Raw genomic sequence first — 25,754 nt, 5'->3', positions numbered from 1 at the left:
GAGGAGATCATGAATTCCCATTCGTTTAACTGAGATGGAAACTGCAGAGAAACAGTTTTGGCAGGAATTTCTAGTTGCGTCCTGTCCTCCCTGGTAACAGAACTCTGATTTTATATGAGGCAGCAATGGAACCAGATGAAAGAAAACACCTTGCAGCCTCCCTTGCAGGTGAATGGGGCAATGTAATGAAGTGTGGCAAACGAAGTGTAAACAGATATTGTTGGTTAAGACTTCATAGAGAACTCTTTTGAAAGGAGTTTTTGCACTTCATTGTTTCTCCTTCCTGCTATCTGTAATGTGCTCTTGATTCTGGAAATACCGGTAGCTATCTTTGTCCCCTGAAGCAACTTTAATGATTAATGCCAAATGTCAAGATATTGACTGGAAAGATAGAATTTGGAATGATTAGTAAATGCATACCAACTCTTGGCTGCCTACATTCAGAATAAAAAATAAACCATTGTGTGTTTATGCCAAAATTATTTTGAATTTTCTTAATGATGCTCAAACTGACACTGGTAAAGGATCTCAGGTGAAATGTCAAATGAAGTGCTAATACAGAAATGCAAGATCATTACAATGATGTCAAATACCTTAGATAAATTTTCCAAAAAAAATTCCCCTTTAGAAGAAAATTGGTTCCAATGAACTTGTTGTGCCTCAACTAACTGTACATATTACATACATGCATAGTCAGAAGGTGAATAATAAAATGCAACTTCCAACAACAAAAGTAGAGGAAGAACATTCTAGGGGAAGGGGTTTTCTCAGAAGGCTCCTGAGGATCTATAGTTGCCTTTCCCTGTTGAGTGGATATTGCCTGATACAGGATCTGGACTGCAATGATTCATATGCTCTCATAGGAATTCTCCATTAATAATTTATCATGGTGAATTATATTGGTGGATTTTCTTAAAACAAACTAATCTTGAGTTCCTGGAATAAAGCAAATTTATAAAATATTAATTAGTTGTGTTTTGTAAAGGGCATCCTAATATTGTTTCTAAGTTTGTTTATATCAACCGATATTAGAACCATCAGGTACAGGGACCAGAAACTCAAGAGAAGAGTTGACAGTAAGTAACCTAAATGATTCTACTGAGGTATGGCCTAAATATTAGGCTTAATTTCTGGTTATAATCTCTACTCATTCCAGAGTTGCTTTCCGAACTACATGTGTATGATCCATATTTCATGCAGGCAAGCTGAACTTAAAGCAATTGAATTGAAATTTGGGCTGCACCCATAGCTGAAGAGAATTTATAGTACAGACTCAGCTGATTAATTGCCCCCCTTAAAATAATATTCTTCAGAGGAAAGCAGCAGAATTTATAATCTCTACAACATGTCATAGTATTCAAAATTTCAATGAAAGAAGAAAACATGACCCATTTCGAAAGAGAAAGGATCACCAGGGAATAAACACGAAAAAACCCTGAATTTGTAATTATGAGAAAAGAGTTTTAAAGTAATTAATACATCTATGCCCAAAGATGTGTTGAAAATATAACGACGATAATAAAAAGAGAAGAGTTCTCAGTACAAATAAACCAAACAAACTCTGTGACAATGCAGCATATAACATAAAATATTGGGCAGCCCATGTGGCTCAGCGGTTTAGCGCCGCCTTCGCGCAGGGCCTGATCCTGGAGACCCGGGATCGAGTCCCGTCGGGCTCCCTGCATGGGGCTTGCTTCTCCCTCTACCTGTGTCTCTGCCTCTCTCTCTCTCTCTCTCTCTCTGTGTCTCTCATGAATAAATAAACAAAATCTTAAAAAAAAAAAATATTCACTAAATAGGCTTATGAGGAAAACAGTAAGCTTGAAGATTGATCAGTAGAAATGATCTATTAAAAAAAATCACTGTGGGAAAAAAAAATTGACTCAGGGACTTGAGGGACAGTATAGTATATTTGAAGTCAAATACATGTGTAATTATAGTCCCGATAGAAAGAAGAGTGTGGTTTAGAAAACAAAAATGCAGTTATAATGACTGTTCGGGAAAAGCATACATTTATATAAATTTAGAAATTTAAAAGCTCAGAGAATATCAAACTGGAATGATAAAAACAAAATTTAAACCACTTATGTACATCACAGCCAAACAGCTAAAGAACAAAAATAAAGCAAAAAATTAGAAAGAAGCCAAATAAAAATGGCACATTGCATATGATGGAACTTGGTTGAATATTCAGAAAATAGGGAGGCCAGAGGTAGTAGGAAAATAGTTTTAAATTGCTCGGGAAAAAAAAGTTAACCTAACATCCTAAAACTGTCAAAAATACACTGGAAGAATGAAAGCCAAATACAGATGTGAGATGAAAGGAAACTAAAAATTGTGCGTGTGGTTTGTTTTTTTTTTTCTTATTTTTCGCCAAAGGACATGCAATATCAGAAATGCTAAAGCAAAATTCTGACCCAACACAAAACTCAAAAAAAGAAACTGAAGCCCATTGTAAATACTAATATGAGTGAAATAAGCAAAATTTTAATATTGTATTGAGATTTATTATAGACAGTGATGTAATGTGTATTATAACTAAAACATCAAAAACTTATACAGATTAAAGTTTTTCACATTTTCAGAGGAAGGGTGAAATAGTAACTCTAAGCTCTCTGATGCTCAGCGTATATACTGGAACCCTTAAAAAATAAACAAATGAGGTAAAAACGAATATTTTTCTGGGAGTTCCTCACATTCATGTAGAATTTCTTATGAAGTTCAAAATCAAGTTAAATCACATCATAACTTAAAATTATGGGAAAGCCTAAGAAGAGAATACACCAATATGCGCTTCTCTTTTGGAGATGATACTAGTGGTGACAATTTTTTCTTTTTTTTGCATTTCCATTGATACTTAAATATGTGTGAAGCACTAATTAAAATGGAACATCTTATTAAAAAAGAATAAAAATAATTTGGAAAAGGAGGAAGAAAAATGTTGTAAATAAAAGACCAAAGGGGGTGTTTAATTCACTGAGTTACATCATAACCAATGTTATAGCAATATCCCAGAATAACTCAGATGAGTTTAAATAATTCTACCAACTGCTGTAGGACACGTTTATTCTCCTGATGGTTTTGATAAGGTGGATATTTGTTGTTTGCCGGGTTCTTCTATATGTTTATTAACGATAAAATAACTTTTATATTTTTGTGGATCATTGATAGCCTTTATCTGTTATTAAATAGATTGAAAAATCTTTATTTTCTCTGTATATTCTCCAAAGTACACTGGAAAGTGGTTTATTCTGAAAAAGGTCTGTGATTAAGTATTTTATTTTTTAATACACCTAGTCTAGCTATTCTCAACAGAGTTTGTCAAGCATCTGCCTAAGGGTGAGTGGCGTACTAACAGGGTCTCATTCCAGATGGTTATACTAGGCATTTTAATACGGAATCTTCATTTTCTGTGCCAATGCAACCAAATGATGTTTCTAATATTGGACTATTAACTATGAGAGATCTTCAATTTGATGTCTGGATCACAGATCATAATATCAATGCAATTTTCTACAACAAATTGTCCCTTCATTTTTTTTTCCCCAGAAGCATCTGCTGCTTTGAAAGGATTACATTAAGCTTTAGCTTGGATTTCGAGTTCAGGTTTGCTGTGTATAATTTGCGCTGCTTTGAACAGCTGGTTATCACTTTTGCTTTCCCATTTCCCTCACAGTTGAAATGATTTACCACCTGTAGATGCATCCTGTTTCTTCTGTGTTCATTTGTTAGGTTAATTAACTTTTACTCTTTTTGTTTTTTTGGTTTTTTTTTAATACAAGTCTTAATAGTTAATGCAACCATAAACAGCTCAAGGGTGTGCATTATTGTACAAAAAGAAAAGACTGCATTGAGAAGTCTGTAAATTGTGTGAATTTTTCAAAAAAGCAAACTAGTTCCCTCAACTCGCAGGTTATCATATTTAAGCTCAGTTATTTCATAGACTATTGGATTTTGATATTAGAACATCTAGACTATCAGTAACCAAATTTTTGGTCAGAAAACAGTCTTTTGTATCTTCATAATTTTCCCACAGAAATATCTGCTTCATTACCACAAATAAAATCAGGGAGCCTAATTTTATTTCCAACATACCCCTTGGTTGTGATACTTTCCTGATGACTATATATGCTCATTCTGCAGGCAAAAATGTTTTTTTTCCCAATTTCCCTTGCCACATTTTTTTTCTTTTTGCATACCTCAGTTAACATGGTTCCTCTTTCCCTTCAAACCAAATTATAAACTCTAAAATGAGTCATGATAGAAACAAAGAAAAATGATTTTGTATTTTATTTTTAGTTCTAGTAGATTTCACCTGAGTAATATGGGTATAAAAATGGTATATTTGTTTATTTATTTATTTATTATTTACTTCTTATTAAAAAAAAAAAAGATTTTATTTATTTATCCATGAAACACACAGAGAAAAGAGGCAGAGACATAGGTGGAGGGAGAATCAGGCTTCCTGAGGGGAGCGCAATGTGGGACTCTATCCCATGACCCTGGGATCATGACCTGAGCCAAAGGCAGATGCTCAACCACTGAGCCACCCAGGTGCCCCTATTTATTTATTTATTTATTTTCAGAAATAACCCATAGCAGTTCTACTTTAGTTAACACTTACATGGAGAAGCACTCCAGGATGTGAAGTCGTGTGGGCCATAATTTGTATGCCATGATCAATCTTTTTGGCCCCAGCTCTGTCTTGAACTATTCAATTAGCAACCAGTATCAAGGCTACTCTGATTAGTTTTGTTCAAGTACAACCAGGCAGCCTCCTGATCAAAATCTTGCTATATACCTTTAGTTTCTTTTTTTAGGAATTTCTCTGATGCCATGAAAGATGCCATCTATGATAAACCAGGTGGCAATCACACATATATACCTAGAAAAAGCAAGAATCAGTAGTACAGGGCCAATTTGACCGTTTGAGGATGGCAACTTGTGGTTAAATATTTTCCATTTTTATCAGAGAACAGAGGATTTGAGGCAGGGGGTGTTTTTTCTCTTCTGAGTGCAGAAATAGCTCCATGTCCAGATGGTGACCTCTCAGCTTTCCAGTCAGTGGGAAGCCATGGAGTTTCCCTTGATGCTCTCTGATCAAACATCTCCCCTGGCATTCCCTGTGATCTTGGCAGACCTTAACTTCCAGTGTGGGGTGTCTGTCCAGGTTTGTATTGGTGGCAGGTACACATTACCTAATGGAAAACCCACTGGCATGACCCACCACCCATCTCTCCCACTGCTGATTTGTTCATGATTTGTTCCTCTAAGGGTGCTTTGTATTTCTACTTTTTTTTTTTTTTTTAATGCTGCTGAGGGGAATTTAATTCCCAAGAATTTAGGTTATGACTTTCAGGAATGCAGACTATGGTGACACAAGGTCAAGTGTCTTTTCTTTCTTCAGCCATGGTTAAAAGAAATCACTGTGGCAAATTATTTTCCTTTCATTTCCCATCACTCCCCGAGGTATGCCTTAAAGCCAATGGCAAAACTCTAATATTCTACTACTTAATGAAAGGTTAATGAATGTATATTATTTGGAGGTTTAAAAACCTTTACAGATTTAAAGGAAGGTGTAAGAACTGCCTTGAAGCTGAGACTTCTGAAAAATATAAGCAATTTTCTTCAATCTCTTATGCACAAAATCACAGAATGAACTCTCTAGCTCATCAGAAGGAGTCAGTGAGCATATTGACTAGTCATCCTTAGCAGTGGTCACCTTAGCAATGCTTCTTGGATTGCTTTTCCCTTTTTCCTTAGTCCACTCTTCTGGCTTCTCATTCCTGCACTCAGAAATTATTTTTCAAAGTAATCACTGGCACTGAGTTTTTGACGCAGATTAAGTTAATATCATTAATATGTGTCTTTTATATTTTCCTTTACTCTTTTGGTACTTGATAAATCCAATTCTCTCTCTAAGAAAAAAAATGTGATTATGTATTGCATAACTAAGTTAAAATAATGAACAACTCTAGCTTTTCAAAGATTGGACGTGTGAAGGGCATACATTTGGCTATCCAGTTCTATATAGCTTTATAACTGTAAGTGAAAAGGTTTCTTGGACCCCAAAATAAGAATAACCTTAAACAATGCAAAACTAGCAATAGTGCAAACTAGAGGTATTATTATCTAGAAACAAACAAAACAACACAAAACAAAACAAAAACCAAGTAGCTACTTTAAAAATACCAGAAACTTCTTTTTCTGCTGTCTACCTGTGTATCCCAACTCCCTCATTTAACACATTCTTTTTTCCATTATGGAAAATATTTATCAGTGAAAACACTGATACAATTGTATGATCACATGTTCCTGCTGACTAGAGGGGATTGTGGGTGAGATGTGCAACTGCTAATATTTTCTGCATAATTTAAAGTAGTGCCATGACTTATCTCTGAGCTCTAGGATAAAATGGTAAAAACAGAACAAAACTTTGAAAAGCATAGATCTCTAGCAAACACACACAAGCACATGCACTCACACACAATGCTTGACATATTTTCACCCCCAATTCCTTTGCCATATCTTCAACTATATAAACATTTCTGTTATTAAATGACTTTCAACTGAATGAGTGCTGATGGTAAAAGTTATTCCATCTCTCTTGAAGCAGACAGCAATTCAAGGCAAGGTAATGTGCTTCTTAGCATTGCTCTGTAGCCCTTTTCAGATTTTCATTGATGTGTAAAATAGAAGAAAAAAATAGAGAGCCTTGTATTTCTCTTTCACAAACCTGCTGTTCTTATTGTTTTGAATATAGAATCTATTTTTTAAAAATGGCCAAAGAAAGAAATATAAAAATTGAAGTGGAATTTTAGAATAGCTAATGGTTTTACAGTACCATTTTTGGAACCTATAGGTGCAAAAGATCATTTCAGCTGAAATATAAATACACAAGTAAAAGAACTAGAGGGTCATAAATGGACAGAAATAAAAACAATTTAAAATTCTGTAACAAGGACTCTAAAAAGTAATTTATTGCAAATCTTGTTTTAGAAATTCATTAGCATTAGTATGAAAGCACTTCTCTGATTCTTGTTTTTAGTAAGCAGTGTTACAGCCCAAAACATCTACAGTGATACTTATACCAAGTATAGTCTAATCACCTATTTTTATAGAAAGAGATGACCCAAAAGGTTAATTAACTTTCTTATTTTAATATAGTTACTGACAGAAATGAGAGTACAGTATATATTTTCTGACATATTTAAGGGGATCCATATTAGGTCAATATGGACTAGTGGCATGGTATACAGCAAAAATAAAATTCATAGTTAATTTCTATATAACAGCATTAATAATAATAATAATCTACTAACTAGCAATTTCAATTACAATAATAAGTTGTATAAGAGTTTGCAACTACTAGACAACTAAAAATATATATATTTGTAAATCAAATGTTTTAGGTTTAAGATATTCATCACAGTTCTTATCATGGTCATTATGTATACTATAAACTGGAGTGAATTTTCATTAGGATTAAATTTCCAGAAGCCAGAAAAAAAAATTTCCAGAAGCCTTTGCTTATATCAAATTCCATTATCCAATACTATAATTAATAATAATGGGATCCCTGGGTGGCGCAGCGGTTTGGCACCTGCCTTTGGCCCAGGTGCAATCCTGGAGACCCGGGATCGAATCCCACGTCGGGCTCCCGGTGCATGGAGCCTGCTTCTCCCTCTGCCTATGTCTCTGCCTCTCTCTCTCTCTCTGTGTGTGACTATCATAAATAAATAAATAAATTATAATTAATAATAATAATAGTATAATAATAATAATTCTTTAAGAATTTTATATAATTATTATCACACAAAATGCACTCATGTTAAATAAATTGTTAGAGAGTACTTATTTCCCTCACAAATGTCTTACTCCTTGCTTTATTGGTATGTTATACTGATTTAAATGATTGAAATGGATTGCACAGAGATTGAGAAAAAATAAGGATAATATACACAGTTCTATCTTGGAAAACTAGAGAAATAATAGTTTTGTCAAAACTAGGAGAGCACAGAGGAAGAAAAAATGTCACTTTACTCTATACTTTCATAAGATCCTGCTCAAATATTAGGAAAGTGCCTTATGATGACTTCTTCGACAACCAATCAACCATCTATCTGTTCACTCACTCATCCGTCTGTCCAACCATACAAATTCACTGAGAATTGAGCATTTATATCTATATCAGCTTTTGCTGATTAATTTAATTTTGTGTAAATATTTGATGTTTATCAATCTTAATGTGATTTAAAATGAAGTATTCTAAAGAACAAATATTGTTAAAATGTCATACTACCCACAGCAGTCTAGACATTTAATGCAATATCTATCAAAATACCACCAGCATTTTTCGCAGAACTAGAACAAATAATCATAACATAGGTATGGAACTACAAAAGACCCCAAGTAGCCAAAGCCATCTTGAAGAAGAAGAGCAAAGCTGAAAGCATCATAATTCCAGACTTTAAATTATATTACAAAACTATAATGATCAAGACAATATGGTACTGGCACAAAAAGAAACACACAGATCAATGGAACAACATAGAAAACCAAGAAATGGACCCAAAACTCTATGATCAACTAATGTTTGACAAAGCAAGAAAGAATATCCATTGGAGATTCTATCCTTTGGAGTCTCTTCAACAGAAAGTGTTGGGAAAATCAGACAGTGACATGCAAAAGAATGAAACTGGATCACTTTCTTACATACACAAAAACAAATTCAAAATGGGTAAAAGATCTAAATACAGGAATTCATCAAAGTCCTAGAGAAGAACACAGACAGCAACCTCTTTGACCTTGGCTGTAGCGACTTATTAGATAGGTCTCCTGAAGCAAGGGAAACAAAAGGAAAATGAACTACTAGAACTTCCTCAAGATAGAGAGTTTCTGCACAGCAAAGGAAACACTCAACAAAACCCAAAGGCAACCTACAAAATGAGAGAATATGTTTGCAAATGACATATCTGATAAAGGGTTTCTATCCAAAATCTATAAAGAACTTATCAAACTCAACACTCCAAAAACAAGTAACTCAATTAAGAAATGGACAGAAGTCATGAATAGACCTTTTTCCAAAGAAGACTTTCAGATGGCTAAGAGACATATGAAAGGATATTCAACATCATTCATCATTAGAGAAATACAAATCAAAACTACAGTGAGATACCCTCCTCACAACTGTCAGAACGGCTAAAATGAACAACCCAGGAAACAACAGATGTTGGCGAGGATATGAAGAAAGTGCACCTCTTGCACTGTTGGTGGGAATGCAAACTGGTGCAGTCACTCTGGAAAACAGAATGGAGGTTCCTCAAAAAGTTAAAAATAGAACTACCCTCTGATCCTACAATTGCACTAATAAGTATTTACCCAAAGAACACAAAAATACTTATTTGAAGGGACATATGCATGCTGAGGTTTATAGCAGTGTTATCAACAATAGCCAAATTATGGAAAAAGGCCAAATGTCCATCAACTGATGAGTGAATAAAGAATAGGTGACATATATATATATATATATATATATATATATATGAATATTAGAAAAAAAAAGAAAAGAAAGAAAGAAAATCTTGCCATTTGCAATGACATGGATGGAGCTAGAAAAATATTATACTTAGTGAAATAAGTCAGTTCAGAGAACGGAAAATACTGTATGATTTCACTCATATGTGGAATTTAAGAAACAAAGCAGATGAGCACAGGAGGGAAAAGAGAGAGGAAAACCATAAAAAAAAAAAACTTTTAATTATATAGGACAAACTGAGGGTTGCTGGAGGGAAGGTCGGCAGGGAGACCAGTTCAATGGGTGGCCCATCACAGAGAGGACACTTGTGATAAGACTGGGTTTTATATATAACTGATGAATCGCTACATTCTATTCCTGAAACTAGTATTAAACTGTATATTAACTAGAGAGAGAAGCAGGCTCCTCCCAGGGAACCTGATGTGGCACTTGATCCCCGGACCCGAGATCACGCCCTGAGCCAAAGGCAGACACTCAATCAATGAGCCACCCAGGCATCAACTAAATGGAATTTAAATAAAATCTTGAAATAAATAAATGTGGTATTTTGATATTTCAAACAGTTCTTTTACATTTTCATGTGATTTCACCCATATAGAAATATCGTACTAATGTAAGGAATCCAGAGGGTCCATTTAGCATCCTTCTAGATCTCTCTTCATCTTGCTGTTCATCTGTATCCTTTATCCTATCCTTTAATAAACTGGTAAATGTAAGTGATTTCTGTAGCCATTCTAAAAGATTAATTGAACCCATGGAGGGATGACACTAAGTGTATTTCAAAAACAATAGCAAAAACACAAAAGTGTATCATTCATTAAACATATAAAAAATTCTCATTTGTACTTTTTACTTTTTTAAAGTTTTTTTTTTTTTTTAGATTTATTTACTTATTTGAGAGACTGAGAAGGAGAGCATGTGAGCAGTGGGAGGGGCAGAAGGAGAGGAGATAGAGAATCTCAAGCAGACCCCACAGAGTGCAGAGCCCCTCATGGGGCTCGATCCCACCCTCTCCCTGAGACCATGACTTGAGCCAAAATCAAGAGCCAGACACCCAGGGGCCCCTAAACTGGTTTTACTTTTTACTGTTTTGGGGTTTTCAACAATTTTCTTTCTGTCCTGTTCAGGATCCAATTATTAAGCACTTGTAGACAGTGGTGGTATCTGTGTCTGTTCAAGATTATGAACTATTTATAATACAATGTTTCAATGCAGCAATCCAAAATAAGTTGTATTCTCATTTCTTGACATAGTCTTCCTCCTTTCTAAACATTAATTTCTGTAGAAGTAGAAGTAGAAAAAGAAACGTATATTGTATAAATATATCTATATATATATTTATATGTATATAATTCAAATACAATTCCTATTCAGATGTCTACAACAGTTTATATCCTCTCTGAAGATTTTCTCGTTTTCTTCAAAGAAATGGTTTTGTATTTTTCAAAGTAACCATTGTTCCAAACTTAAATGTAGGTGTGAAAATGTTAATGGCTATATGCAGTTACCGTAGACTTTCTTAGCATTGGTGAGAATAATTTATTAATAACCTATAAACCACAACTATGCTTTCAATATAAAATAATTCATCACACATGAAGTAAACAAATGGGATGAAAAACATTAGTTTTGTATACTCATTTTTTTAAAGATTTATTTATTTATTCATGAGAGACACAGACTGAGAGAGAGAGAGAGAGAGAGACAGGCAGAGACACAGGCAGAGAAGCAGGCTCCTTACAGGGAGCTCGATGTGGGATTCGATCCTGGATCCCAGATCATGACCTGAGCCGAAGGCGAGTGCCCAAATGCTGAGGCACCCAGGTGTCCCTTGTGTACTCATTTGTTATTTAATTTTAAAATATAAAGTCTAATGAGAGTAAATTAATGGTGACCAGATACTTAAATTATTAAGTGTATTGAGAAAAAATAGGCATATGTATTTAATAATGTTTAGGGAAGAGTATCTAATAATAATATAATCAGAAAGAGATTTTGTACTTGTAAAGCAAGCAACCTGAAGTATCACATTTGACAAAAGAGAAATATTTTAGTCATAGAGTTTTCACAAAATTTTGTTTACAATTAGATAACGTATTAATGAATGAAAATTAAGAAATTATAGTCACATCAAGCAAGTTATTGTGTTTTTTTTTTAAGATTTTGTTTATTTATTCATGAAAAACACAGAGAGAAACAGGGACATAAGCAGAGGGAGAAGAAGCAGGCTCCATGCAGGGAGCCCGATGTGGGACTGGATCCCCGGACCCCAGGATCACACCGTGGGCAGAAGGCAGATTCTCAACCGCTGAGCTACCCAGGCGTCCCTCAAGCAAGTTATTGTTAAACATTCAAAACTGGAACTTTATTTAAATTCAGTAAAATAGTTATGAAAACTCTCTGAATAATATGTTCAATTGTTTTATAACTTTTTAAATGAAAATTCCTTTAAAGTTAAAAGTTAGGTTTAGCCTATCACCAAATGTACCTGGTTGTTTTAAAAACTTTTACCTGCACTATATTATTTAAAACATAAATTGATAACACAAATGTTTTGAAAGCAAATAACGCTAGGTCATGACACAGGTCATAGAAAATGATTTTTTTGACAACTATCAAAGGGTAAAGTTTAAAACCACTATGTTCAGATCGTATATCTTTGTTCCATTGTTAGCTAAATCATCCTATCTTCATTTTTGACAAACTTATTTTTAATCACAAATTATAGCTAAAAACTATGTCCTGAGAGAACATAAATTAATTGAACCTTATTTGTAATTGAAATGACAAAATGTAACAGATTAAATTGTATCCCCCAAAAGACGGATTTCATATCCCTTGAGATCTGTGAATGTTGCTTTATGTGGTAAAATATGGGATTAAATTAAGGATTTTGAGAGAAGGAAGCTCATTCTGAACTATCTAGGTGGACCCTAAATCCACTGACAAATATCATTAGGGGAGCGAGACAGAGAAATGAGACTGCTACAGAAAGAAGAGAAGGCAACATGAGGGGAATGGCAGAGGCTGCAGAAATGCAGTCACCAAACAAGGGATACTGACTCCAGAAACTAAGAGAGTCAACAAAGTACTTCTCTTCTTCTAAAGTCTCTGGAGCAGTGTGGGGTTAGCCAAACTTTGGTTCGAGTCTTTTGGCCTCTGGATTGTGAGAAAACAAATAGCTATTATTTTAAGTGCCAAATTTTTAATAATCTGCTACGCCAGCCCTAAGTAACTAACATCAAGAGAAAAATAGCATTTTAATTAGCTGATAATTTGAAATTAAATAGTATTGTGGGTTTTAAAAATTCATAAAAGGGTTTGAAATCACAAGATAGATCAGTGGTGGTGTGTAATCAGGGTACTTAAATTAGCCACTCTACTGACAAAATGAGAAAAAATTATTAATTAGTACAAATCAAATCATTTTGTCTCTAAGTTTTACACATAATTTAGAAGTTTTTAAAGTATGCTTTTTAGGTTGATTAGAGAGTAACTTGCCAATATTTTCCTTCCCTTTCATTAACATGAAAACTAAAGCTTTAAAACTTTAAGCATTCAAGACATGATACACATATTGGATGGATATCAAGAATGAGACATTCTGCTTAGCAATGTCTTGTGAATTTCATGTTGCAAATGTGGTCTTGAGTGTTTACGATATGCTTCCTACTTATTTGTATCAGTAACTCTAAATATTTGCCAGTATTTTGTGAATTCAGGGCAAGTATTACTATTAATACTTTAATACTTCATTAAAATTTCTTTCTACTTCTTTGGCAAACTTAAATGTGGTGGTTTAAAATAAGATGGTTAATAGGACGCTCTTGAATTTTCATTATGTTTGTAATTGCACCAATATACACATGGGTTTTTGAAGCTGGTCGAGGTCTGAATATTAAAAATGAAGAAGGATCCACTCACTGTTATACAAGGCTGTCGAACAGTCTGATCATGACTCAGTGAGACAGGTCAATCTTCTCTGATATTTATTTCTCCTTGAGTCTCTTTCACTGCATTTGTCAGGCTTGTCTCTATGGAATTAAGTCCCATTCATTTTCAATAGGTTGATACTGCTTTTCACTGATGGTCATATAGAACTTTTTCTATCTGTGGTGTCCTATAGACTCTCCTGCATTCATTTTGTAATTTTTTTTTATATCTTTTGAAGCATGAGCAAGGAAAAAGTACTAGTATTTTACAGGGTCTGGCTCCTTTTTTTTTTTTAACTCAATAATCTGAGATAGGGAAAGTGAATTCAGGATTTAAAAACATACCTACAATATGTCGTGTCTAGACATTGCTGTGTGAGTAGAGGAAATCCCAGAGCACAAAGGCTGGCTTGCCTTGTGTCAGGTAACCTACAGGGTGACAGCACGTAGACTTCTATCCTGCAGCTTATTATGCTGAGCAATAAAGCAGAGAGCAATGGTGTCTGTTGGTTTTATAACTCCTGTAAGAGAGATTTTTAGTGTCACTCTGACTTCATAATATTGTTATTAACAATTTTTCAAATGCACCACTGTAATAGAAATCATGGTCCGTTTTATTTTGGAAGCCTTGATCTCAATATTTCTTTCCATGTAGGTCTCCACAGCATAATGTATGTATGAATTGACTGACTTACTCATTTCTCAATGAGTGCACCATTAACATTATCATTTGTAGATAAAATAATAAAACTTTTAATATAAAAGTATCTTTAATTTTCCCAAGAAATAATTTTTCTTTATTTTCATGCTGCTGTCTTGTCTTGGTTGCTTATAATTTCCTGCCTGGAATAATACATTAGTATTGTTAGAAAATACTCTACAATACCTCTGCTTTTGTATTACATCCGAAATTGCCTACAGAATTACCTGAAATTATCTAAAAATAAAGGCAACCCTATAATCAATTATTTAAACATAAATCTTTGTGCTTTCTCCAATGTCACCAAAATAAAATTTCAAATTATTGGAAGGGAAGTCCCACCCATTTTATCATGTGGTGCAGACTTAACTTACCTGTTCCATCCAAATGAGAAAGGAAGAAAGAAAATTACCTCTGTTCACAAGTGAGATGATTTTGTATGTGAAAAACCTTAAAAGTTCCACAAAGTAATTGTTAGAATTAATAAACAAATTCAGCACAGTAGGAGGATACAGAGCGAACACACAAAATCAGTTTAATTTTTTATACACTAACCATGAACAAGGTAAGAAAAAAATAAAGAAAACATTTCCATTTATGATAGCATCGAAAAAAATAAAATATTTAGGAATTAACTTAACCAGAGTGGTGAAAGCAGTATATAATGTGGTTGTATTTTTTTCTTACCCAACTGCCAATCTCTGTTTTCTGATTGGCATACCTAGATCAATTATATTTAAGATAATTGTTGATTGGTGACACTTAGGTCTGCTATTTTATGTGTTTAAAAATTTTTCTGGGGTTCCTTGTTTCTCTGTTTCTCTTTTCTTGCCTTACTGAAGGTTTCTTGAATATTCTTTTAGGATTCAGTCTTGTATTATTTATAGTGTTTTGAACATATCAGTTTTTATACTTTTGTAGTGGTTGGTTTGGTTTTTACAATATTCATTCATGACTTAGTCCAGTACCAACATTTTATCAAAATTTGAAAAATAAAGTTGTTTTCAGTACCTCTAAATTAGACAAGTGTTCTTTCAGTTTTTTAGGTTATAGAAGGCAAGTCATGATAATCTTCATTTTTTCCTTGATGCTAATGCTCTGATCTGGGAAATAACTCATCAAGTTATAATGCAAATGTTTATATACTCCTCATAAAGCATTAATTATTTATTCCACAGGTTTTTTAGTCTTTGATTAGCATAAGGAATCTCTTATATGCTAATTATATCCCAAATTTTGTTATACATTTACACAAAATATAAACATAGAAATATGCTTATATTTGCTACATAGTAATCCTTTTGAAATAAATATCATAATCCTTGAATATATTCTCTCATATTTTCAGAACATTACTAGTGTATTTCAAGTTATTAGTTGATAATGTGGTTATTTCAAGCCATCTTCTTAAGAATAATAGAATTTCAATTGAAACAAAAATTCTTTATTCTTGTTGCTTTCATGTAATGTAGACTCCAAATTGCAAATGACATACAGGATTGCTGATTTGTGTCTTAAAGGACATGAAGATTTTAGTTATGGAAAATTTCTGTAATACATGTTGTTACAGTGTTAGATTAAATTAAACACAATGATGAATATATATGTAAAAAAAAAAAAAAACAGTTTACAAATTGTAAAAAGTTGACCAATAGCACAAAATCCAGAGAATGACAATCAAAGGATGTTTACATAACCTCCTGACCATATTAATAATTCCTTCTTTTCTATGTAAGATTCAGTAGCTTCTAATTCTGATAATAAAATATTCTCTAGTAATAATCATCATGATGTTGGTAGAAATTACATTGATTATTTTGTACAACAATTTTAGACATCTGTTATTTGGGGGAACATTTATAAAATATACAAAACCCTACAGCAATAGATAGTAAACACTTAAATATTAGGTAGTCAGTGCTTTTTAATGTAATGGAAGGAGTTGGACATTACCAACTCTTGGTTTTTGCAAGAAACTTTAGCTAGGAGAGATGGGAGGGGAGGGTGGACAAGATGGGGAGGAGGGATGGGGAAGAAAGAGTGTTAAAAAAGCATTGAAATCAAAATAGTTTCATTTTCATTCTGATGTTAAATTTGTGATGAATGATCACAATGAAACAATTGCTGTGTGCCCTGCAATTCCTGACTTAATCAATGCAGAATTTAGGGATAAGGATGTGTGGGGATTCCCGGATGGGCACAGCTTCCTCCACATAGCCTCCCATGCCAACAAAATCAGTGTTCATCTATAAAGTGATTTAAATGTACTTCCAAAGTTGAGGAGTCTAAGGAATAGGGCACAGCCGGAGACCAGAAGTAGAAGAAAATGATCAGTAGCAAAACCTGACTGGGGACAGGTATTGAAGCCCACAGGCTTTTTGGAGATGAAAGGCCACTGATAAATCAGAAGAGAAGAAAGTCAAAAGAAATTTTAACCAATTTCCTTGTTCTTAGGTGTCACCTGGGCCCCATCCCTACCTTCTTTCTTTCCAACTAGCTGTAAACTATAGACACTGCATGGAGTCTTAAAATTTAGAACCAAATAGTAGGATATAGCAGAGATTTCTGGTGGCAGGGTGGCATCAGTGAGCTGTTTGGTCAGTGACAGGAGAAGCAGGACACAGATCCCCTCTTCTCGCCATAAGCAACCTCTGCTGCTTGTCCCAATGTTCCATGTAAATATTATCTTTTTCCCTTCAGGAACAGATTAGGAATGGTCTCATGCTCTACAGTTGCTTTCTTGAAATTCTTCATTTTTAAACAAAGGGCTCCGTACATTACATAGTTGGTTCTGAGTACAGAACAAGAAAGTGGAAGGAAGGGAAATAAAGAAGACATTCCAGGATCAAAGAGCACCTTGGAATAAATATAGCAGGAAGACAGTATTGGACCAGGCTCCCGGGAAGAGGGGGCCACAAAATTAAATAAAGGAAAGGTTGAAACAAAACAGAACAGAACAAAATAAAACACAAAATTGAATACTTTCCACCAGTTTTCCCAAAGTGCCCTTTGCCACAATACAGTGTTTCAAGTGAAACAATTCAGAGAAAGGTGATCTGGAGGCAGAGGCAGAAACATGACTCCAAACAGAGGGAGGGGTCAAGTGTGAATATGGGGACATGCAGAGAAACGGGGTTTAGCCAATGAACCTTGTGAGCTGCAAATCCTGCTACATATCTGATAGCGACCACCTGGACCATCCTGATCAACCACCTGGCCTCAGGAGGATCAAGGCGCACAGTTTTGCTGTTTTTGTTTAGTGTTTCAGGGGCAAAATTTCAAGGGTCTGATTTTTGGTTTACTGGCAGGAAGAGAAAATTCACAGTCTCGGGTTAAGCGTAGAGACAATCCAGCATCCATGATGCTCTCTGTTAAGGGAAAAATGTTCTCTAGTACATCGATCTATCTATTCTCAGCTGCCAGGCGGTGTTCCAGTGGGGACTACCTCTCTCAAACCTGACTATTCAAAAATCGGTCGTTGCTAACATCTGGGAGGGAGCAGCAGGTATGTGACTGTCGTCTTTTACACATTTTCCTTCTCTATTCTCCACTGGTCAGCACGATAAAGGGGAAAAGGCAGTCAGGGATAACAAGTCTCAGCACTGCTTTCCTGACAAGACTGTCCTGATGGAACCTATAACAAGGTGAATGTAGATGTGGAAAGTGGCCACTTGCACAAATCCTGTCAGGTAAGTCTCACCCCACCAGAAAGCCATGGACTTCAACTCGGAGGTTTTATCAGTTGCAGGCTAGGGGGAGAGGAAGCAGGTCTAACAGGGACAGAGATTTGGTTTGCCTGTATGTCTTAGTAGAGCTTTCCCAGTTTAGGAAAGATGTGAAAATGTGCAAAAATGTCTTTCATGTGACTTGATTCTCTCAACCCAGTCCCCAGTCTAGTCAATCACAGGAAGGAAGGATGACGAAAGGTCAGGAATTCAGCAAGCCCTGACTTTCTAGAACTCATAGGCATTATCTAATGGTCCTCTGGGTTTATCCTGCAAGAGGCTATGTGGAGAGAAAATAAAAAATTTGCTTGGTTAAAGACTTAACACTTTCTCCCCTAGTTTGGCCACTGCTTCCCAAATCTCTGGTCAGACTTGTCCCCTAGAATATGACTACTTGCTGGGGAGAAACTCATTTTCCTGAAGTCACTTATTTAAAAGAGATGCTGGGTGATATGTATACAAAAATAAAAATAAATATTAATTCACAAAAAGGCTTTGTGAGTTCATTAAAACCACTTGCTTGTGAAACAGGCCTGGGATCCTACTGAGTCCCACCAAGGGCAGCGACAAGCTCAAGGCTAGGGATTCCCAGAGCTCAGGCAAGCAAGTGAGGTAATGCTACTGAGGTGCCGCCCTGTGAATATGTAGGATCTGAGGACCCTCTCCTTCCAGTCTTCTTTGGGCAAGACTCTCTCAAAAGTCAATGAAGAGCAGAGACAACCAGCCCCCAAGACTGGATAGACCCTTTCCTCAGCCATCTAGGGAGGGCCTGAGCCAGCTGCTGTCCAATAGCACTTTCTGGTGGGGATGCAATACCAGATCAGGATAAATTCCAGCAGGTCAAAGGTGAATTGCCAAAGCTCCTGCCGGGTTAGCACAAAATAAACAGGTTTTCTGACCAGGACAAACAGAATGCATACCTCTACACTCCACCAGTTCCCTGGGACTCTTTAATCATGAGGGCCACACAGTGCATTGCTCTACCACCTCATGGGGTCTTCTCGTCTACACTACAGACCAAACACACTTCTAGGTGGGCAACTGGATGTAAATTAAGGCAAGGCTGCTGTTGTCAGAGACATGCCTACCTCTCCACCAGGGCACTCAAAGTCAAGGGAGTGAGCCAGATGACATGTGACTATATCAAAGTGACTCCCTCTCCTCTTTACCCTACAGGGAAGGCCTGACAGCCTGGCAATCACTTCATAAAATCATGTTTCTTTGGAATTGAGAAGAAAAGAGAAACTTCTCTTCCTGTCGAATCCAAGCTGCCACTTCAGTTGGCACTGCAGGATGCCTCTTCTGGCTAGCACAGATTCATCCTGAAGCTTTCTGACCCCAGTTTGGATCTAGCTGCCAGAATATTTTACTGTACAATCAGCAGATCAGAATCTTGGAACAAGCAGGCACCTTCAGCCATCTATGTTTTCCCAGCCGAGGGCTGGACCTGGGACCTGATGGGAGCTGTCCTGCTGACTAGTCTTTTCTGAATGACCACATTCCTCCAAATCTCCCTCATAGCTGGTGTCCCAGCTGGAAATCTGACAATACTTCCCAGTGTGGAAGCCTCTCCCCACCTCCTTTTTCAGTGAGGATGTTGGTTAAATTCTTAGCAGCAAAAAACCTATCAGTAAACTAAAACTTGAGAGGTTGGGGACAGTGATCTAGTTGACACCAATTGCCTGACAAGATCCCCAAGCTAGCCTTGAAAGAATAAAAAAATGCAGTCCTTCACAGGCAAGAACAGGTAAGGAGGCAAACATGTTAGGGCTGCTGCTTCTCAAGAACAGTAACAGCTCATGTGCTATTTCTTCTTCTTCTTCTTCTTCTTCTTCTTCTTCTTCTTCTTCTTCTTCTTCTTCTTCTTCTTCTTCTTCTTCTTCTTCTTCTTCTTCTTCTTCTTCTTCTTCTTTTCTTCATCATCTTCTATCTTCATCTTCTTTTTCCTTCAACACAAGACAGAACAGAATTTCTCCCAATGCTACATGAAAACTTTGGCTAAAGAGGGGACAACAGCCACCAGAAAATCAACAGCCTGCCTGACACCTGGGAGCTCCCCTGCCTCAGCCAGGGCCAGGCTCTGTTCTGCCTCTTTGCAATGGATATGGTATAAGGTCTGCTTACCGGTGTTTGCTCACGAGGTTAAGGGTGGAGTTGTAGGGGCCTCAGACAGTGCAGCTGTAGATGAGTGCCCCCGAGTGTGTGTGTCTTCAGGTAGCACTTGATGGTTGAATGACCTCGGAAGAACAACTTACATTGGTACAGCTTCTTGCCTGCAGAACTGCCAGAGGTAGTTGAACTCATTTGTTGTGCAAACCTTTTGCCTCAAACCTTGCAGCTGTACTCACTGTTCCCAGGCTAGCTCTGCTGAGCCAGCTCCTGGCTCAGGAACTCCTTCATTGGAAGCTTCCACTTCTGGACTGCTGGGTGCTAAAGCCCCAAATCAGACCCTGCCTCAAGGCCACTGTTTATTTGTGCTGCTGACATGGGAGCGATAGGCAGCCTCTGACTTGAAGCTCTGGCTGCACAAGTGGCAGGAGGAGAGGGCATCTACCAGGCTTTGGTGCATAGCTATGTGCTTCTCTAGGAGATGCTAGTCCCCAGAGCCGTTCACACAGACAGAGCAGGAGAGGACTGAAATGTCGGGGTGGAAGAGCATGTACCATATGGAGCTGTAGATGTTTAGCTGGTAGTGGTTACAGATACAGCAGACCTGGTGCTTTCCAAGTTTAGATGGTCAAGGATGTGGCCTTGGACCATGTGGAAACCTTTGGCCTGTGCCTTCCCACAGATGACACATTTCAACTCTGTGGAGGGTGCACCTGTAAACCAACCCAGATTCCCAGTCAGGGGATCATTGGGTTGAACAGGGATATTGTTCTCAAATGTTCCACCCCTTTGGTGGAGGGTCAGCTGCCACCTGGTGATGAACTTAAGTTTCACACATGCCACAAGAGAAGAGGAAAATACCAATGTGGGATAGAACATGGGTCACCTGGGAGTTTTGGTCCTAGAAGTGGGTCTCCCAGAATTTGCAGTTGCCTGTCAGCAGGTGCTTGTGGTCCTGAACATGCTGTCAGATCAAATGAATGCTGTGCTCTAGAATTTTCTTGCACACCTGCCAGGACATGGCCTTATTCTCTTGGTTATCATTCTCTCCAAAAGTCAGCTCATCTCCACTGGCATCACTCAACTTATTCATCTCCTCAGCTATGCCTGTCTCCTCAGTAGGGTCTTCAAACTACAAGTAATTCTCTCCTAGTTACCTCATTGATGACCCCAACATTGATCAGATCTGTCAAGAACTGATGTGTAGACAAAGCTCAGAATCTTCTCAAAGTTGGCAGAGGTGATAAAGTCTACCACATGGGTCCTGGCAGCATCAAGCCCAATATACAGAAAAAAGTTTCTGAAATATCCATACAAGCTAGTACAGCTTTATGGGCCAGGCAGGAAAGGCTCCCCACCACAATGGTGACATCACATATGGTCTCCCAGGGGTGGCATTTACTGAGTTCCTTCAGCCAGCTGTTGGGGGTGGTTGCTGCTTTGTAGTTTGATATCCTCATGCCCATCTTATCAGCTGCTATGAAGTTGCCCCCTTATCAGCATGGTTCATTGGGCTCCTTGGGCCTGAGTATCATCACTGCCTCCTCACACAAAAGCTGGGCCCCACCAGGAGAGGGTGACCTATACTGATTGTTTCTTAAGTGGTAACTTAAGTGGTCACTTTTGTCCAAAAAGTCCACTGCAAATATGATCTCTCATCTTTTCTCCCCAGCACACTCATCTTTGGCCAGGACACTTGCAGGAACTTCCTAACACGTCTTCCAGATTCCTCTCTTATTTATTTCAAATATCTCTCTCTGTGGCTGCCAAAGTGATCTTTTTAAAATTAAAATAAAATAATATGACTTGTCCACTTAAACATATCATTATCTTCTCTTAGCATTTAGAATCAAAATTATGTTTACATATTCTATAACATCTTGTATGACCTGTGCCCTATTTATGGCCTTTACGGTGGCCTTTTCAACCATACTTTCCTTTTGTTCAATGTACAGTCATCACACTTATCATTTTCAATTCTTTCTCAGCTCAGAGAATTTCACCATGGAGGTTCCAAGGCTTGGAGTTATTCTCTCCTCAGCCTTTCACATACTATTAAAAAAATTAAAAATAAAAATAAAAAAACTTCAGCTTTTACTGTAAATGCCATATCCTCAGGGATTATTTCTGTGTTCATTCCATACAATAACACAGCTCTTCCCAAAACATCATGTTACTCTCTATTTTAATGACATTCTTGGGACGCTTGGATGACTCAGTGGTTAAGCTCTGCTTTCGGCTCAGGGCCTGATCCTGGAGTTCAGGAATCCAGTCCCACATCAGGCTCCCTGAGGGAGCTTACTTCTCCCTCTGCCTGTGTCTCTGCCTCTCTCTCTGTGTCTCTCATGAATAAATAAATAAAATACTTTTAAAAATGAAATTCTTTATTGCTTAAAGTATTATTAAATATTAACTACATACACATATATAGGTATTAATAACTATGATAACTATGTTATATTAGATATTAATTGTCCCTACAATTTTTTTCTCTAATTTGAAGCAGACCAACCAGACATTTGTGGCCTCTCTCTCATTCAGAAGTGCTTTTTATTGTGAGTGATGTTAGGTGTGAATTGTAGAGAAGAAAATAAAAATACCATTATAGAAAATTGGATCTCAGATTTTGTTTTCTAGAAACTTAAATTCCTCAAGAATTTTTCAAATAGAGAGCAGAGACAGATGAGTGCCTCTGAGGAGAGAAAAGATCAAATAGGAGAATCGGTGGTGATTTATTCTAGGTCTGATAGAGAATGGTATTCCTATGACAGTAATACCCATATGCCACTACCTTGCAGACACCTGAGGCAGTGGTTTCAACTCTAGATAGATGATCTCATGGTTTAGTTTGAAATATTCTAGAAAAGATTGGTGCTGTTAGCAGCAGTGTATCCTAACCTCAAGGTATTTGCGAGCATGGATAGGAAACACATCAAAGATATCCAAGATAGGAGAAAGATATGGCAATTAACCTGCCTTTTTATCCCCACAGTTGTACTGTGTAGTTGTGAAATCCTAGAGAAAGGAGCATGGTCCAAGTAATACATTAGATTAAATCCCCTGCCCTTATTATAAGATAGGACTTCAAAAATTTTTTTTAAGATTTTATTTATTTATTCATGAGAGACAGAGAGAGAAAGAGAGGCAGAGACACAAGCAGAGGGAGAAGAAGGCTCCATGTGGGGAGCCTGATGTGGGACTTGATCCCGGGACTTCCGGATCACGCCCTGGGCCGAAGGCAGGTGCCAAACCACTGAGCCCCTCAGGGATCCCCCTCAAAGTTGGTTTTATTTTATTTTATTTTTTTTAAGAATTTTATTTTATTTTATTTATGATAGTCGCAGAGAGACAGAGAGAGAGGCAGAGACACAGGCAGAGGGAGAAGCAGGCTCCATGCACTGGGAGCCCGACGTGGGATTCGATCCAGGGTCTCCAGGATCGCGCCCTGGGCCAAAGGCAGGCGCCAAACCGCTGCGCCACCCAGGGATCCCTCGAAGTTGGTTTTAATATGATTTCAGGTCAATAAAGAAAATGGCTTTTTGTTCTCACATCTATTTTTTTTTTTTTTTTTTGCAGGATTCATGTGGAAAACTCTCATGTTCTTGTCATTGTTGTTTACCACCCATATGGTCAAGGTTTACCTCTGCTTGAATGAATCTTACTACATACCTGACAGCTAAAAGACTTAGTGGTAAAGAATAGGAACAAAAATACAAATTTTTGTTAATCAATGAATAAAATGTGATCCAATTTTTGCAGGAGAGAAAAAAGGAAAACTCAGTGAGATCAAATAACTTGGCCAAAATGAAACTACTATTTAATACCTGAGTCTGGCCTTTGCTTATGAATCGTGAGCTCTTAGCCTCTTTGCTGAAGCTTCCTATGTGTGAGGAAGGAAACAACCGCAAACTGATAGCTCTGGCATTTATAGCATTCATAAAAACAATGCATCATGAGAATGGATAGATGACAAGTGAAGACAACTTCCTGGAGAGGACTGAGAGACTTAGAATATTATAAAACACATTTGGGAAGGTTAATCATAAGCCATTTTTTCCCTGAAAAATAAAACTCAAGAAAATACTGGGGAATTTAGGTAACATAAATCATGCAGCAAGTTGTAGGGGCAGCAAATTATGGTTGTAGTTTAGCTACTAATGTTGAGTTCAGCAGAATGCCGAGGAGTATTTAGGGGCTGTAGTTACTTAGGAGTCGCAGTGGAAATTATTTAGTTTTTCAGGTTCTCTATACTACCATTCTCTGTTTTTTTCATACCTTATATATTTATGTTTCTTTCATAATTTATAACAAGAGGTATCAAGCTTATTTTATTTTTCAATCAATAATTTTGCAGGATTACACTGCAATTACAACTGTCAGTTGATGTCTATGAAATAAATGTTGCCATTTATAATACAAAACCTTCTAGAAATTCCGGTTAGATTATTTCCTGATACAAATTTTAGTAGGTTTTAATTTTACTATTGACAAACAAATACAAATTAACAATTCTTTCACACCTGTAAGCAAAAGTGCCTATAAAGATAAGCTACTGCAATATTTTCTTCAGAGATTTCTTTATCATGTATTTGAATATAGATTAGCATAAAATGATTTTCTCAAGAAAAAATGAATTTTTCTTTCCTATGTTTAATAAGTCAATAACAATTAAAATAAAGTAGGAGTAAAAAAAGTTTCCCAGCTATTATAAAGCAACAGAGCAGATGACTGATAGTCTCAAGAGGCAATTAGGGGATCAAAGAGATTTAAAAATGATGAATTGACAGTGCATGAGAGAATGGAAAATTCAACCTTTGCCATAGAACCAGATATTTTAGGTCATTTCTGCAGGCAGGGACTAGCTCCCACGTCACTATTCTATGTCGCACAGGTAGGAGAGCTGCTCAAGTGCTAAATGTGAAGGAAGACCGAAGTAGCACTTTCTTATAGATCCTAACAGGTGTAACCAAAAATTCTGAAATAAGTTCAGTTGAAGAAGTAGTTTTAAATGTCTCCTACAGAGTGGTGTTACTTCTGTGGTTAGTAGATAATTGGTGACAGAAGTCCTGGAAGTAAAAGGAAAAAAGAATCTACCAACCTTTGACCTTCATGTGGTCCCTTAAGTCCCATTTGAACCTCATCTAATTATCAGCCAGTGTCTCTATTTGGGAATGGCCACTCCAGGGAAGTGGGAGACCATGTCATCAGATTTAATTTAGTTCCATGGAAAACATGCCACGTAAGTGCATATCCTCTCGAAAAGCACATTTTGATTAATGCAGGTTACTGTATTTAGTAAGAACATATAAAAGTAGGAAAAAAGTGATCAATGTTAGGGCAATTTTGTGGTAATATAGACTAAATGGACAAACTCACAGAAGTGAAATAAACTTTAGTTTTTTAAACAAAATATCTAATTTAAAGAAAATAAATACTATTTTCAATTAACTTTGTCTGTTCAGGTTATATATGTAAAGCAAAACATGTTAAATAATGAACCCGAATTCTAAATAATCTAATAGGGATATTAATTTGGCATCTAACACAATAAAAACACAATATATCATATATAGTCTTCTTATTGTATTATTTTCTTCACGCACACATACACAACACCTGTGCACACACACAAAATTAAATATGCTGTTTATAATTATCATTTTTCAATACTGATTTTTTAATTCACATACCATCACTTTCCAATGTATTTTTTCACTTTAAGTAATAGAGAACAAGTCACAAATATGCCT

The 25,754-nt window shown here is 36.5% G+C and overlaps 1 pseudogene; it reads right to left on the bottom strand.

Moving 5' to 3' along the window:
• LOC121476895 overlaps nt 1-21,470 on the bottom strand; it is a 53,057-nt pseudogene extending 31,587 nt beyond the window's left edge.
• Nucleotides 21,471-25,754: the final 4,284 nt, after the last annotated feature.

Source organism: Vulpes lagopus, chromosome 16 (assembly GCF_018345385.1).
Source record: "Vulpes lagopus strain Blue_001 chromosome 16, ASM1834538v1, whole genome shotgun sequence".
NCBI lineage: Eukaryota > Metazoa > Chordata > Mammalia > Carnivora > Canidae > Vulpes > Vulpes lagopus.
Note: the sequence above shows the minus strand (reverse complement) of the source record. Positions and strands in the feature narration are given on the sequence as shown.